This window comes from Oncorhynchus gorbuscha, unplaced genomic scaffold (genome assembly GCF_021184085.1).
Source record: "Oncorhynchus gorbuscha isolate QuinsamMale2020 ecotype Even-year unplaced genomic scaffold, OgorEven_v1.0 Un_scaffold_639, whole genome shotgun sequence".
In the NCBI taxonomy this organism is placed as follows: Eukaryota; Metazoa; Chordata; class Actinopteri; order Salmoniformes; family Salmonidae; genus Oncorhynchus; species Oncorhynchus gorbuscha.
Window position 1 is genome coordinate 332,325 of NW_025745748.1, and position 17,943 is coordinate 350,267.

The window sequence follows — 17,943 nt, forward strand, 5'->3', positions numbered from 1 at the left end:
TATCCTTTATGAGTTATAATGTATCCTTTATGAGTTATAATGTATCCTTTATGAGTTATAATGTATCCTTTATGAGTTATAATGTATCCCCCCTATCCTTTATGAGTTATAATGTATCCTATATGAGTTATAATGTATCCTTTATGAGTGATAATGTATCCTATATGAGTTATAATGTATCCTTTATGAGTGATAATGTATCCTTTATGAGTGATAATGTATCCTTTATGAGTGATAATGTATCCTTTATGAGTGATAATGTATCCTTTATGAGTTATAATGTATCCTTTATGAGTTATAATGTATCCTATATGAGTTATAATGTATCCTTTATGAGTGATAATGTATCCTTTATGAGTTATAATGTATCCTTTATGAGTGATAATGTATCCTTTATGAGTGATAATGTATCCTTTATGAGTTATAATGTATCCTTTATGAGTTATAATGTATCCTATATGAGTTATAATGTATCCTTTATGAGTTATAATGTATCCTTTATGAGTTATAATGTATCCTATATGAGTTATAATGTATCCTTTATGAGTTATAATGTATCCTTTATGAGTTATAATGTGTACCCCCCCTATCCTTTGAGTAAAGTTTGCCCCCCCCGCCACTAGGTGGCGTACTCTGCTGTCAGTGGATGACTTGGTGGAGAAGGTGGTGAAGAGGTTAGAGGTCAGAGGGGAACTGGACAACACTTACATCATCTTTACCTCAGACAACGGATACCACACAGGTACACAACACACCTGACACAGGTACACAAACACACACACATACACCGCCTTAAGAAAATAAAGCTCCACCCCCCCCCTCCTTCCTCCCACCCCCCAGGTTATAATGTCTCCCCCTGGATACCACTGCTGATTCCCCCTCTCCTCCTCCCACCCCCCAGGTTATTCTATCCCCTGGATAAGAGGCAGCTGTATGAGTCTGATATAAGAGTTCCTCTGCTGATCCGAGGGCCCAACATCAAGCCTAACCAGACCACCGGGCTGGCGGTCCAGAACGTTGACCTGGGTCCTACCATCCTGGACATGGCCGGTTACAACGTCAGCAAGACTGCCATGGACGGAATGTCCTTCCTGTCTGTACTGGTGAGAACCCACTATACTATATATAACACCTAGTACAACGTCATGTCCTTCCTGTCTGTACTGGTGAGAACCCACTATACTATATATAACACCTAGTACAACGTCATGTCCTTCCTGTCTGTACTGGTGAGAACCCACTATACTATATATAACACCTAGTACAACATCATGTCCTTCCTGTCTGTACTGGTGAGAACCCACTATACTATATATAACACCTAGTAGCCTAGCACAACGCAGCCTAGCACAACGCAGCCTAGCACAACGCAGCCTAGCACAACGCAGCCTAGCGCAACGCAGCCTAGCACAACGCAGCCTAGCACAAAGCAGCCTAGCGCAACGCAGCCTAGAAGCCTAGCGCAACGCAGCCTAGAAGCCTAGCGCAACGCAGCCTAGAAGCCTAGCGCAACGCAGCCTAGAAGCCTAGCGCAACGCAGCCTAGAAGCCTAGCGCAACGCAGCCTAGAAGCCTAGCGCAACGCAGCCTAGTTATAATGTATCCTAGCCAACGCAGCCTGAAGTTAGCGCAACGCAGCCTAGTATCCTAGCGCAACGCAGCTTTATGGTTATAATGCAGCGTTATAATGCCTAGCGCATGAGCGCATAGCGTAACGCCCCTAGCCAGCGCAGGGCAGCGGCCTAGCGCAGGGCAGCGGCCTAGCGCAGGGCAGCGGCCTAGCCAACGCAGGGCAGAGTTATAATGCTATCCTTTATGCGTTAACGCATGCAGCGGCCTAGCGCAGCGCAGTTAGCGCAACGCATGTAGCGCAACGCAGCGCAGCGGCCTAGCGCAACGCAGCGCAGCGGCCTAGCGCTACGCAGCGCAGAGCCTAGCGCAACGCAGCGCATCCTTAGCGCAACGCAGCGTAGCGGCCTAGCGCAAGCAGCGCAATGCCTATCCGCAGCGCAGTTAGCGCAACGCATCCTTTACGCAGCGGTTAGCGCAACGCAGCGCAGCGGCCTAGCGCAACGCAGCGCAGCGGCCTAGCGCAACGCAGCGCAGCGGCCTAGCGCAACGCAGCGCAGCGGCCTAGCGCAACGCAGCGCAGCGGCCTAGCGCAACGCAGCGGCCTAGCGCAACGCAGCCCAGCGGCCTAGCGCAACGCAGCCCAGCGGCCTAGCGCAACGCAGCCCAGCGGCCTAGCGCAACGCGGCCCAGACATGGTGGCAGGTGTGTGTATTCTCTGTGTCAGGAGGGATCTGTGTTTTAACTGGTGTGTGTATTCTCTGTGTTTTAACTGGTGTGTGTATTCTCAGGAGGGATCAGTGTTTAACTGGTGTGTGTGTTCTCAGGAGGGATCAGTGTTTAACTGGTGTGTGTGTTCTCAGGAGGGATCAGTGTTTAACTGGTGTGTGTGTTCTCTGTGTTTAACTGGTGTGTGTATTCTGTGTTTAACTGGTGTGTGTATTCTGTGTTTAACTGGTGTGTGTATTCTCTGTGTCAGGAGGGATCTGTGTTTAACTGGTGTGTGTATTCTCTGTGTCAGGAGGGATCTGTGAACAGCACTACGTGGAGAACAGACTTCCTGGTGGAGTATGAAGGGGAGGGGTCTAATGTGTCTGATCCCGCCTGCCCCCTGCTGGGTCCTGGGGTCTCCGTATGTTTCCCTGACTGTGTGTGTGAGGACTCCTTCAACAACACTTACGCCTGCGTTCGTACCGTCGCCTCCTCTGTCAACCTCCAGTACTGCGAGTTTGATGACAATGAGGTAAAAGGGAGAGAACTGTTTAGTCACTAGGGATGTGTAGACATCTCACCAGCTAATATCTCTGTGTTCCCCAGGTGTTTAACATTACAGTAGACCCCTACCAGGTCATTAGTAATAACTAACTCTCTCTCTGTGTTCCCCAGGTGTTTGTAGAGGTATATAACATGACAGTAGACCCCTACCAGGTCATTAGTAATAACTAACTCTCTCTCTGTGTTCCCCAGGTGTTTGTAGAGGTATATAACATGACAGTTGACCCCTACCAGCTCATTAACCTGGCTAAGACCATCGACCAGGAAGTCCTGGAGAAGATGAACCACAGACTGATGATGCTCCAGTCCTGTTCTGGACAGTCCTGTAGGACCCCTGGGGTCTACGATACACGGTACGCACGGTACACTGACCAACCACCCAGCTCTACCCCAGTCCTGTAGGACCCCTGGGGTCTACGATACACGGTACGCACGGTACACTGACCAACCACCCAGCTCTACCCCAGTCCTGTAGGACCCCTGGGGTCTACGATACACTGTACGCACGGTACACTGACCAACCACCCAGCTCTACCCCAGTCCTGTAGGACCCCTGGGGTCTACGATACACGGTACGCACGGTACACTGACCAACCACCCAGCTCTACCCCAGTCCTGTAGGACCCCTGGGGTCTACGATACAGTTATAATGTACGCACGGTACACTGACCAACCACCCAGCTCTACCCCAATCCTGTAGGACCCCTGGGGTCTACGATACACGGTACGCACGGTACACTGACCAACCACCCAGCTCTACCCCAGTCCTGTAGGACCCCTGGGGTCTACGATACACGGTACGCACGGTACACTGACCAACCACCCAGCTCTACCCCAGTCCTGTAGGACCCCTGGGGTCTACGATACACGGTACGCACGGTACACTGACCAACCACCCAGCTCTACCCCAGTCCTGTAGGACCCCTGGGGTCTACGTTATACACGGTACACACGGTACACTGACCAACCACCCAGCTCTACCCCAGTCCTGTAGGACCCCTGGGGTCTACGATACACGGTACGCACGGTACACTGACCAACCACCCAGCTCTACCCCAGTCCTGTAGGACCCTGGGGTCTACGATACACGGTACGCACAGTACACTGACCAACCACCCAGCTCTACCCCAGTCCTGTAGGACCCCTGGGGTCTACGATACACGGTATGCACGGTACACTGACCAACCACCCAGCTCTACCCCAGTCCTGTAGGACCCCTGGGGTCTACGATACACGGTATGCACGGTACACTGACCAACCACCCAGCACTACCCCAGTCCTGTAGGACCCCTGGGGTCTACGATACACGGTATGCACGGTACACTGACCAACCACCCAGCTCTACCCCAGTCCTGTAGGACCCCTGGGGTCTACGATACACGGTATGCACGGTACACTGACCAACCACCCAGCACTACCCCAGTCCTGTAGGACCCCTGGGGTCTACGATACACGGTATGCATGGTACACTGACCAACCACCCAGCTCTACCCATCTCCTCTCTACAGACCACCCAGCTCTACCCCAGTCCTGTAGGACCCCTGGGGTCTACGATACACGGTATGCACGGTACACTGACCAACCACCCAGCACTACCCATCTCCTCTCTACAGACCACCCAGCTCTACCCCCCCCCCTCTCCTCTCCTCTCTACAGACCACCCAGCTCTACCCCCCCACCCCTCTCCTCTCTATAGACCACCCAGCTCTAACCCCCCCTCTACAGACCACCCAGCTCTAACCCTCCTCTCTACAGACCACCCAGCTCTAACCCTCTCCTCTCTACAGACCACCCAGCTCTACCCCCCTCTCCTTCTACAGACCACCCAGCTCTACTCCCCCCCCATCTCCTCTCTACAGACCACCCAGCTCTACCCCTCCCACCCCTCTCCTCTCTACAGACCACCCAGCTCTTCCCCCCACCCCTCTCCTCTCTACAGACCACCCAGCTCTTCCCCCCACCCCTCTCCTCTCCCCAGACCACCCAGCTCTACCCCCCACTCCTCTCCTCTCTACAGACCACCCAGCTCTACCCCCTCTCTACAGACCACCCAGCTCTACCCCCCACTCCTCTCCTCTCTACAGACCACCCAGCTCTAACCCTCTCCTCTCCCCAGACCACCCAGCTCTACCCCCCACTCCTCTCCTCTCTACAGACCACCCAGCTCTAACCCTCTCCCCAGACCACCCAGCTCTACCCCCCACTCCTCTCCTCTCCCCAGACCACCCAGCTCTAACCCCCCTCTCCTCTCTACAGACCACCCAGCTCTACCCCCCTCTCTACAGACCACCCAGCTCTACCACCCCCTCTCTCCTCTCCCCAGACCACCCAGCTCTAACCATCTCCTCTCCCCAGACCACCCAGAACTAACCCTCTCCTCTCCCCAGACCACCCAGCTCTACCCCACCCTCTCCTCTCCACGGACCACCCAGAACTAACCACCCCTCTCCTCTCCCCAGACCACCCAGAACTAACCACCACACTCCTCTCCCCAGACCACCCAGAACTAACCACCACACTCCTCTCCCCAGACCACCCAGAACTAACCACCACACTCCTCTCCCCAGACCACCCAGAACTAACCACCACACTCCTCTCCCCAGACCACCCAGAACTAATCCCCCTCTCCTCTCTACAGACCACCCAGCTCTACCCCAGTCCTGTAGGACCCCTGGGGTCTACGATACACGGTACGCACGGTACACTGACCAACCACCCAGCTCTACCCCAATCCTGTAGGACCCCTGGGGTCTACGATACACGGTACGCACGGTACACTGACCAACCACCCAGCTCTACCCCAGTCCTGTAGGACCCCTGGGGTCTACGATACACGGTACGCACGGTACACTGACCAACCACCCAGCTCTACCCCAGTCCTGTAGGACCCCTGGGGTCTACGATACACGGTACGCACGGTACACTGACCAACCACCCAGCTCTACCCCAGTCCTGTAGGACCCCTGGGGTCTACGATACACGGTACACACGGTACACTGACCAACCACCCAGCTCTACCCCAGTCCTGTAGGACCCCTGGGGTCTACGATACACGGTACGCACGGTACACTGACCAACCACCCAGCTCTACCCCAGTCCTGTAGGACCCCTGGGGTCTACGATACACGGTATGCACGGTACACTGACCAACCACCCAGCACTACCCCAGTCCTGTAGGACCCCTGGGGTCTACGATACACGGTATGCACGGTACACTGACCAACCACCCAGCTCTACCCCAGTCCTGTAGGACCCCTGGGGTCTACGATACACGGTATGCACGGTACACTGACCAACCACCCAGCACTACCCCAGTCCTGTAGGACCCTGGGGTCTACGATACACGGTATGCATGGTACACTGACCAACCACCCAGCTCTACCCATCTCCTCTCTACAGACCACCCAGCTCTACCCCAGTCCTGTAGGACCCTGGGGTCTACGATACACGGTATGCACGGTACACTGACCAACCACCCAGCACTACCCATCTCCTCTCTACAGACCACCCAGCTCTACCCCCCCTCTCCTCTCCTCTCTACAGACCACCCAGCTCTACCCCCCCACCCCTCTCCTCTCTATAGACCACCCAGCTCTAACCCTCCTCTCTACAGACCACCCAGCTCTAACCCTCCCTCTCTACAGACCACCCAGCTCTAACCCTCTCCTCTCTACAGACCACCCAGCTCTACCCCCCTCTCCTCTCTACAGACCACCCAGCTCTACTAGACCCCCCCCCATCTCCTCTCTACAGACCACCCAGCTCTACCCCTCCCACCCCTCTCCTCTCTACAGACCACCCAGCTCTTCCCCCCACCCCTCTCCTCTCTACAGACCACCCAGCTCTTCCCCCACCCCTCTCCTCTCCCCAGACCACCCAGCTCTACCCCCCACTCCTCTCCTCTCTACAGACCACCCAGCTCTACCCCCCTCTCTACAGACCACCCAGCTCTACCCCCCACTCCTCTCCTCTCTACAGACCACCCAGCTCTAACCCTCTCCTCTCCCCAGACCACCCAGCTCTACCCCCCACTCCTCTCCTCTCTACAGACCACCCAGCTCTAACCCTCTCCCCAGACCACCCAGCTCTACCCCCCACTCCTCTCCTCTCCCCAGACCACCCAGCTCTAACCCCTTCTCCTCTCTACAGACCACCCAGCTCTACCCCCCCTCTCTACAGACCACCCAGCTCTACCACCCCCTCTCTCCTCTCCCCAGACCACCCAGCTCTAACCATCTCCTCTCCCCAGACCACCCAGAACTAACCCTCTCCTCTCCCCAGACCACCCAGCTCTACCCCACCCCTCTCCTCTCCACGGACCACCCAGAACTAACCACCCCTCTCCTCTCCCCAGACCACCCAGAACTAACCACCACACTCCTCTCCCCAGACCACCCAGAACTAACCACCACACTCCTCTCCCCAGACCACCCAGAACTAACCACCACACTCCTCTCCCCAGACCACCCAGAACTAACCACCCACTCCTCTCCCCAGACCACCCAGAACTAATCCCCTCTCCTCTCTACAGACCACCCAGCTCTAACCACCACACTCCTCTCTACAGACCACCCAGCTCTAACCCCTCTCCTCTCTACAGACCACCCAGCTCTAACCCCCTCTCCTCTCCCCAGACCACCCAGCTCTAACCACCCCTCTCCTCTCCCCAGACCACCCAGCTCTAACCCCCTCTCCTCTCTACAGACCACCCAGCTCTAACCCTCTCCCCAGACCACCCAGAACTAACCCTCCCTCTCTACAGACCACCCAGCTCTACCCCACCCCTCTCCTCTCCACGGACCACCCAGAACTAACCCCCCTCTCCTCTCTACAGACCACCCTGCTCTAACCACCCACTCCTCTCCCCAGACCACCCAGCTCTAACCCTCTCTCCCCAGACCACCCAGCTCTAACCCCCTCTCCTCTCTACAGACCACCCAGCTCTAACCCCCCTCTCCTCTCCCCAGACCACCCAGCTCTAACCACCCCTCTCCTCTCCCCAAACCACCCAGCTCTAACCACCCCTCTGTTCTTCTCTCTGCAGACCACCCAGCTCTAACCCCCCTCTCTTCTCTCTGCAGACCACCCAGCTCTAACCACCCCTCTGTTCTTCTCTCTGCAGACCACCCAGCTCTAACCCTCTCCTCTCCCCAGACCACCCAGCTCTAACCCTCTCCTCTCCCCAGACCACCCAGCTCTAACCCCCCTCTGTTCTTCTCTCTGCAGACCACCCAGCTCTAACCACCCCTCTGTTCTCTCTCTGCAGACCACCCAGCTCTAACCACCCCTCTGTTCTTCTCTCTGCAGACCACCCAGCTCCAACCACCCCTCTGTTCTTCTCTCTGCAGACCACCCAGCTCTAACCACCCCCTCTGTTCTTCTCTCTGCAGACCACCCAGCTCTAACCCCCTCTCCTCTCTACAGACCACCCAGCTCTAACCCCCTCTCCTCTCCCCAGACCACCCAGCTCTAACCCCCCTCTCCTCTCCCCAGATCACCCAGCTCTAACCCCCTCTCCTCTCTACAGACCACCCAGCTCTAACCCTCTCCTCTCCCCAGACCACCCAGCTCTAACCACCCTCTCCTCTCCCCAGACCACCCAGCTCTAACCACCCCTCTGTTCTTCTCTCTACAGACCACCCAGCTCTACCACCCCCCTCTCTCCTCTCCCCAGACCACCCAGAACTAACCCTCTCCTCTCTACAGACCACCCAGCTCTACCCCACCCCTCTCCTCTCCACGGACCACCCAGAACTAACCACCCCTCTCTCTCTACAGACCACCCAGCTCTAACCACCACACTCCTCTCCCCAGACCACCCAGCTCTAACACCCCCTCTCCTCTCCTCTCCCCAGACCACCCAGCTCTAACCCTCCTCTCCTCTCTACAGACCACCCAGCTCTAACCCCCTTTCCTCTCCCCAGACCACCCAGCTCTACCCCCCACTCCTCCCCAGACCACCCAGCTCTAACCCCCCTCTCCTCTCCCCAGACCACCCAGCTCTAACCACCCCTCTCCTCTCCCCAGACCACCCAGCTCTAACCCTCTCCTCTCTACAGACCACCCAGCTCTAACCACCCCTCTCCTCTCCCCAGCCCACCCAGCTCTAACCACCCCTCTCCTCTCCCCAGACCACCCAGCTCTAACCACCCCTCTCTCTCCCCAGACCACCCCTCTCCTCTCCCCAGACCACTCAGCTCTAACCACCCCTCTCCTCTCCCCAGACCACCCAGCTCTAACCACCCCTCTCATCTCCACAGACCACCCAGCTCTAACCACCCCTCTCCTCTCCCCAGACCACCCAGCTCTAACCACCCCTCTGTTCTTCTCTCTGCAGACCACCCAGCTCTAACCCTCTCCTCTCCCCAGACCACCCAGCTCTAACCCTCTCCTCTCCCCAGACCACCCAGCTCTAACCCCCCCTCTGTTCTTCTCTCTGCAGACCACCCAGCTCTAACCACCCCTCTGTTCTTCTCTCTGCAGACCACCCAGCTCTAACCAACCCTCTGTTCTTCTCTCTGCAGACCACCCAGCTCTAACCACCCCTCTGTTCTTCTCTCTGCAGACCACCCAGCTCCAACCACCCCTCTGTTCTTCTCTCTGCAGACCACCCAGCTCTAACCACCCCTCTGTTCTTCTCTCTGCAGACCACCCAGCTCTAACCACCCCTCTGTTCTTCTCTCTGCAGACCACCCAGCTCTAACCACCCCTCTGTTCTTCTCTCTGCAGACCACCCAGCTCTAACCACCCCTCTGTTCTTCTCTCTGCAGACCACCCAGCTCTAACCACCCCTCTGTTCTTCTCTCTGCAGACCACCCAGCTCTAACCACCCCTCTGTTCTTCTCTCTGCAGACCACCCAGCTCTAACCACCCTTCTGTTCTCCTCTCTGCAGACCACCCAGCTCTAACCACCCCTCTGTTCTCCTCTCTGCAGACCACCCAGCTTTAACCACCCCTCTGTTCTTCTCTCTGCAGACCACCCAGCTCTACCCCCCCCTCTCCTCTCCTCAGACCACCCAGCTCTAACCCTCTCCTCTCCCCAGACCACCCAGCTTTAACCACCCTTCTGTTCTTCTCTCTGCAGACCACCCAGCTCTACCCCCCCCCTCTCCTCTCCCCAGACCACCCAGCTCTAACCCTCTCCTCTCCCCAGACCACCCAGCTCTAACCACCCCTCTCCCCAGACCACCCAGCTCTAACCACCCCTCTCCCCAGACCACCCAGCTCTAACCACCCTTCTGTTCTTCTCTCTGCAGACCACCCCGCTCTAACCACCCCTCTGTTCTCCTCTCCCCAGACCACCCAGCTCTAACCACCCCTCTGTTCTTCTCTCCCCAGACCACCCAGCTCTAACACCCCTCTGTTCTTCTCTCCCAGACCACCCAGCTCTAACACCCCTCTGTTCTTCTCTCCCAGACCACCCAGCTCTAACCACCCCTCTGTTCTTCTCTCCCCAGACCACCCAGCTCTAACCACCCCTCTGTTCTTCTCTCCCCAGACCACCCAGCTCTAACCACCCCTCTGTTCTTCTCTCTGCAGACCACCCAGCTCTAACCACCCCTCTGTTCTTCTCTCCCCAGACCACCCAGCTCTAACCACCCCTCTGTTCTTCTCTCCCCAGACCACCCAGCTCTAACCACCCCTCTGTTCTTCTCTCTGCAGACCACCCAGCTCTAACCACCCCTCTGTTCTTCTCTCTGCAGACCACCCAGCTCTAACCACCCCTCTGTTCTTCTCTCTGCAGACTACCCAGCTCTAACCACCCCTCTGTTCTTCTCTCCCCAGACCACCCAGCTCTAACCACCCCTCTGTTCTTCTCTCCCCAGACCACCCAGCTCTAACCACCCCTCTGTTCTTCTCTCCCCAGACCACCCAGCTCTAACCACCCCTCTGTTCTTCTCTCCCCAGACCACCCAGCTCTAACCACCCCTCTGTTCTTCTCCCCAGACCACCCAGCTCTAACCACCCCTCTGTTCTTCTCTCTGCAGACTACCCAGCTCTAACCACCCCTCTGTTCTTCTCTCTGCAGACCACCCAGCTCTAACCACCCCTCTGTTCTTCTCTCTGCAGACTACCCAGCTCTAACCACCCCTCTGTTCTTCTCTCTGCAGACCACCCAGCTCTAACCACCCCTCTGTTCTTCTCTCTGCAGACTACCCAGCTCTAACCACCCCTCTGTTCTTCTCTCTGCAGACCACCCAGCTCTAACCACCCCTCTGTTCTTCTCTCCCCAGACCACCCAGCTCTAACCACCCCTCTGTTCTTCTCTCTGCAGACCACCCAGCTCTAACCACCCCTCTGTTCTTCTCTCTGCAGACCACCCAGCTCTAACCACCCCTCTGTTCTTCTCTCTGCAGACTACCCAGCTCTAACCACCCCTCTGTTCTTTCTCCCCAGACCACCCAGCTCTAACCACCCCTCTGTTCTTCTCTCTGCAGACCACCCAGCTCTAACCACCCCTCTGTTCTTCTCTCTGCAGACCACCCAGCTCTAACCACCCCTCTGTTCTTCTCTCCCCAGACCACCCAGCTCTAACCACCCCTCTGTTCTTCTCTCTGCAGACCACCCAGCTCTAACCACTCCTCTGTTCTTCTCTCTGCAGACCACCCAGCTCTAACCACCCTCTGTTCTTCTCTCTGCAGACCACCCAGCTCTAACCACCCCTCTGTTCTTCTCTCTGCAGACTACCCAGCTCTAACCACCCCTCTGTTCTTCTCTCTGCAGACCACCCAGCTCTAACCACCCCTCTGTTCTTCTCTCTGCAGACCACCCAGCTCTAACCACCCCTCTGTTCTTCTCTCTGCAGACCACCCAGCTCTAACCACCCCTCTGTTCTTCTCTCTGCAGACCACCCAGCTCTAACCACCCCTCTGTTCTTCTCTCTGCAGACCACCCAGCTCTAACCACCCCTCTGTTCTTCTCTCTGCAGATATACGTTTGACCCTCACCTGATGTTCAGTAACAGGATCCACCGGCGCAACAGGCTGAGACGGGCCTGAAGAGCAGGAGGAGAGGAGGGCTGTCTGAGCCCGTGCTGCTGTTCCCTAGTGTCTGAGACCTCAGCCCTGTAGGGGTTGGAGAGGGACCTTCTGTAAACTCCACACTACAGCACTTTTAACAGTCTGGACACAACACGTCTACCCTGTGTTTGGACACCCCCTGTCTACCCTGTGTTTGGACACCCCCTGTCTACCCTGTGTTTGGACACCCCCCGTCTACCCTGTGTTTGGACACCCCCCGTCTACCCTGTGTTTGGACACCCCCCGTCTACCCTGTGTCTGGACACCCCCCGTCTACCCTGTGTCTGGACACAGTATCACCCATTGATTGGTTATTTTAAGACATTGTTTGACTGATTTTAATTTTACATGTTTGTTAATTACGTGAGGAAAATCAATGACCTCAAATCAGCTGTTTTTCAAATAATTAACAAGTCTTGACCTGCTACAGTAGGACTAGAAACCATTCTGGTTATTCCTCTTTCTCCCAGTAGGACTAGAAACCATTCCTATTGTTCCTCTTTCTCTCAGTAGCACTAGAAACCATACCTGTTGTTCCTCTTTCTCCCAGTAGGACTAGAAACCATACCTGTTGTTCCTCTTTCTCCCAGTAGCACTAGAAACCATACCTGTTGTTCCTCTTTCTCCCAGTAGGACTAGAAACCATACCTGTTGTTCCTCTTTCTCCCAGTAGGACTAGAAACCATACCTGTTGTTCCTCTTTCTCCCAGTAGGACTAGAAACCATACCTATTGTTCCTCTTTCTCCCAGTAGGACTAGAAACCATTCCTATTGTTCCTCTTTCTCCCAGTAGGACTAGAAACCATACCTGTTGTTCCTCTTTCTCCCAGTAGCACTAGAAACCATACCTGTTGTTCCTCTTTCTCCCAGTAGGACTAGAAACCATACCTGTTGTTCCTCTTTCTCCCAGTAGGACTAGAAACCATACCTGTTGTTCCTCTTTCTCCCAGTAGGACTAGAAACCATACCTATTGTTCCTCTTTCTCCCAGTAGGACTAGAAACCATTCCTATTGTTCCTCTTTCTCCCAGTAGGACTAGAAACCATACCTGTTGTTCCTCTTTCTCCCAGTAGGACTAGAAACCATACCTGTTGTTCCTCTTTCTCCCAGTAGGACTAGAAACCATACCTGTTGTTCCTCTTTCTCTCAGTAGGACTAGAAACCATTCCGGTTGTTCCTCTTTCTCCCAGTAGGACCAGAAACCATTCCGGTTATTCCTCTTTCTCCCAGTAGGACTAGAAACCATTCCGGTTGTTCCTCTTTCTCCCAGTAGGACCAGAAACAGGTCATTTTGGAGTCACTTTTATTGTATATAAGAATAGAATATATTTCTGAATGCTTCTACATTAATGTGGATGCTACCATGGTTACGGATAATCCTGAATTAATCCACTTTTAATGTAGAAGTGTTCAGAAACATGTTATATTCTTACTTAAAAAGGTGGAGAAACAGTGGAGGGGGAGGAGTCTAGTGGTACGGACAGAAACAGTGGAGGGGGAGGAGTCTAGTGGTACGGGCAGAAACAGTGGAGGGGGAGGAGTCTAGTGGTACGGGCAGAAACAGTGGGGAGGGAGGAGTCTAGTGGTACGGGCAGAAACAGTGGGGGGAGGAGTCTAGTGGTACGGGCAGAAACAGTGGGGGGGAGGAGTCTAGTGGTACGGGCAGAAACAGTGGAGGGGGAGGAGTCTAGTGGTACGGACAGAAACAGTGGAGGGGGAGGAGTCTAGTGGTGTGGAGGGGGAGGAGTCTAGTGGTGTGGAGGGGGAGGAGTCTAGTGGTACGGACAGAAACAGTGGAGGGGTCAGGGAGACTGAGGGCCTTTAACTGAACATCTTCTGATGTGTTGCCATGGCAGCACATCAACCAGCATCAACTGTGTGTGTTTGTAATTCCAGAGGGTTTCTTGTTGATTATACCTGATTTTATAGATCTCTATCTACAGGGTGCATTTAGTTACGTTACAGAAATAAATGTCCACTTTAATTTCCGTTAACCCGTTTGGATTGTCTCTACACAGTCAGACTAATCACACACGGCTAACCTGCCAATCATATAATTCAACCGTATCCATTGGCCAGCCTCTGATCCCGTTGGCCAGCCTCTGATCCCGTTGGCCAGCCTCTGATCCCGTTGGCCAGCCTCTGATCCCGTTGGCCAGCCTCTGATCCCGTTGGCCAGCCTCTGATCCCGTTGGCCAGCCTCTGATCCCGTTGGCCAGCCTCTGATCCCGTTGGCCAGCCTCTGATCCCGTTGGCCAGCCGTCTGTCAAAACGTTTCCATGGTTTTGCACATTTATTTTCTTCTCTAGTTGTTCTGCGGTTGTTCCATTTCTGGGTGTTTTATCCAATAAACTAACTGTATTCTGAAATCACTTCCTGGTTCGTGGTGTTTCAAATGTCCTGTTGGAAAACAGAGACCACAGTCGTAGTACAAGATGTTACCCCAGTGGTCACTAACCCTGGTCCTAGAGAAGGGGTGCAGGGGTTTGTTCCAGCCCAGCACTAACGTATTACCCCAGTGGTCACTAACCCTGGTCCTAGAGAAGGGGTGCAGGGGCAACAGATATCATTAATTAGAAGGAGCTAGAAGTGTTTTATATGGTGAACTACCGAGTGGCTGGGACAGGCAAGACCCATACTATTGTGGAGGACTTCCTGTTGAGTCTTCCTGTTCGCTGGGACAATACTGGGGAAAAAGGCCCAAAAACTATACAGACAATGTCTCCATCAAACATCACTGTTTCCCGACGCATCAGTGACATGGCAGGAGATGTTTTGAAACAATTACTGCTCTGCAAACAAGCCAGTGAATTATATGCATTACAGCTGGATGAGTCAACAGGCCTGGCACAGCTCCTGGTATATGTCTGTTACAGCTGGATGAGTCAACAGACCTGGCTCAGCTCCTGGTATATGTCTGTTACAGCTGGATGAGTCAACAGACCTGGCTCAGCTCCTGGTATATGTCTGTTACAGCTGGATGAGTCAACAGACCTGGCTCAGCTCCTGGTATATGTCTGTTACAGCTGTATGAGTCAACAGGCCTGGCTCAGCTCCTGGTATATGTCTGTTACAGCTGGATGAGTCAACAGGCCTGGCACAGCTCCTGGTATATGTCTGTTACAGCTGGATGAGTCAACAGGCCTGGCTCAGCTCCTGGTATATGTCTGTTACAGCTGGATGAGTCAACAGGGCCTGGCACAGCTCCTGGTATATGTCTGTTACAGCTGGATGAGTCAACAGACCTGGCTCAGCTCCTGGTATATGTCTGTTACAGCTGGATGAGTCAACAGGGCTGGCACAGCTCCTGGTATATGTCTGTTACAGCTGGATGAGTCAACAGACCTGGCTCAGCTCCTGGTATATGTCTGTTACAGCTGGATGAGTCAACAGACCTGGCTCAGCTCCTGGTATATGTCTGTTACAGCTGGATGAGTCAACAGGCCTGGCTCAGCTCCTGGTATATGTCTGTTACAGCTGGATGAGTCAACAGGCCTGGCACAGCTCCTGGTATATGTCTGTTACAGCTGGATGAGTCAACAGGCCTGGCTCAGCTCCTGGTATATGTCTGTTACAGCTGGATGAGTCAACAGGCCTGGCTCAGCTCCTGGTATATGTCTGTTACAGCTGGATGAGTCAACAGACCTGGCACAGCTCCTGGTATATGTCTGTTACATTTATGGGGGGTCAATTAAGGAAGACATTCTTCTGCAAACCACTGGTAACCAGGACAACAGGAGAGGATATTTTTAAAGTATTGGACAGCTTTGTGACATCAAGTGATCTTTGGTGGTCAACATGTGTTGGTATCTGTACTGATGGCGCAAAAGCCATGACAGGGAGACATAGTGGAGTGGTAACGCGCGTGCAAGCAGTTGCTCCCGACACCACTTGGGTACACTGCATCATCCACCTAGAGGCTCTTGGGTACACTGCAGCATCCACCTAGAGGCTCTTGGGTACACTGCAGTATCCACCTAGAGGCTCTTGGGTAGACTGCAGCATCCACCTAGAGGCTCTTGGGTACACTGCAGCATCCACCTAGATGTTGCTCTTGGGTCAGACTGCAGCATCCACCTAGAGGCTCTTGGGTAAACACTGCAGCATCCACCTAGAGGCTCTTGGGTACACTACAGCATCCACCTAGAGGCTCTTGGGTACACTGCAGCATCCACCTAGAGGCTCTTGGGTAGACTGCAGCATCCACCTAGAGGCTCTTGGGTACACTGCAGCATCCACCTAGAGGCTCTTGGGTACACTACAGCATCCACCTAGAGGCTCTTGGGTACACTACAGCATCCACCTAGAGGCTCTTGGGTCCACTGCATCATCCACCTAGAGGCTCTTGGGTCCACTGCAGCATCCACCGAGAGGCTCTTGGGTACACTGCAGCATCCACCTAGAGGCTCTTGGGTCCACTGCATCATCCACCTAGAGGCTCTTGGGTCCACTTCAGCATCCACCTAGAGGCTCTTGGGTCCACTGCATCATCCACCTAGAGGCTCTTGGGTCCACTGCAGCATCCACCTAGAGGCTCTTGGGTCCACTGCAGCATCCACTGAGAGGCTCTTGCTGCCAAGGGAATGCCTGACAGCTTGAAAGATGTTTTGGCACTACAGCGAAAATTGTTAACTTTGTTAAATCAATGCCCCTAAACTCTTGTGTGTATTTTCTGCACTATGCAATGATATGGGCAGCGACCATGTCACGCTTTTACAACATACAGAGGTGCTCTGGTTATCAAGGGGCAAAATATGGACACGTTTTCTGGAATTGAGAGACAAGTTGAAAGTTTTCTTTACTGACTATAATTTTCACTTGTCTGACCAGGATGCCGGGTTTCTCACACGACTGGCCTGTCTGGGTGATGTTTTTCTCACTTGAATGATCTGACTCTAGGTTTACAGGGACTCAACTATATTCAATGTGCGGGACAAAATTGAGGCTATGATTAATTAAGAAGTTGGAGCTCTTCTCTGTCTGTATTAACAAGGACAACACACAGGTCTTTCCATCATTGTATGATTTTTTGTGTGCAAATGAACTCAAGCTTACGTACAATGTCAAATGAGATATAGTGAAGCACCTGAGTGAGTTGGGTGCTCAATTACCCAGGTAATTTCTTGAAACAGATGACAAACACAACTGGACATGTTATCCCTTTTCATGCCCTGCCTCCAGTCCACTTACCGATATCTGAACAAGAGAGCCTCATCGAAATTGCAACAAGCGGTTCTTTGAAAATGGTATTTAATCAGAAGCCACTGCCAGATTTCTGGATAGGGCTGCGCTCAGAGTATCCTGTCTTGGCAAATCCTGCTGTTAAAACACTGATGCCCTTTATATTATTTGTGCACATACAGTGGGGCAAAAAAAGTACTTAGTCAGCCACCAATTGTGCAAGTTCTCCCACTTAAAAAGATGAGAGGCCTGTAATTTTCATCATAGGTACACTTCAACTATGACAGACAAAATGAGAAGGGGAGAAAAAAAATCCAGAAAATCACATTGTAGGATTTTTAATGAATTTATTTGCAAATTATGGTGGAAAATAAGTATTTGGTCGCCTACAAACAAGCAAGATTTCTGGCTCTCACAGACCTGTAACTTCTTCTTTAAGAGGCTCCTCTGTCCTCCACTCATTACCTGTATTATTTTTTTTGCCCCACTGTACCTATGTGAGAGTGGATTCTCGGCCCTCATTAGCATGAAAACTAAATACAGGCACAGACTGTGTGTGGAAAATGATTTAAGACTGAGAATCTCTCCAATACAACCCAACATTAATATGTAGTGAGCTATTCACCATTTTATTGAACAAATAGGGTTTTATATGTTTTATATGTAAGATGGTTAAATAAAGAGCAAAATTGATTATTATTATTTGTGCCCTGGTCTGATAAGAGCTCTTTCTCACTTCCCACGGGTTGTGACAAATTCAGGTTTAATAGAGGGGGTAGGAGCAAATAGAGGGGTAGGCAGCTGGAGGTTGAATAGAGGGGGTAGGCAGCTGGAGGTTGAATGAATGGAGGTTGAATAGAGGGGGTAGGCAGCTGGAGGTTGAATAGAGGGGGTAGGCA

At 53.3% G+C, this 17,943-nt stretch overlaps 1 pseudogene; it reads left to right on the forward strand.

The window, feature by feature from the left end:
- The window catches only part of LOC124019613, a 42,485-nt pseudogene extending 30,563 nt beyond the window's left edge, over window positions 1-11,922 (forward strand).
- Window positions 11,923-17,943: the final 6,021 nt, after the last annotated feature.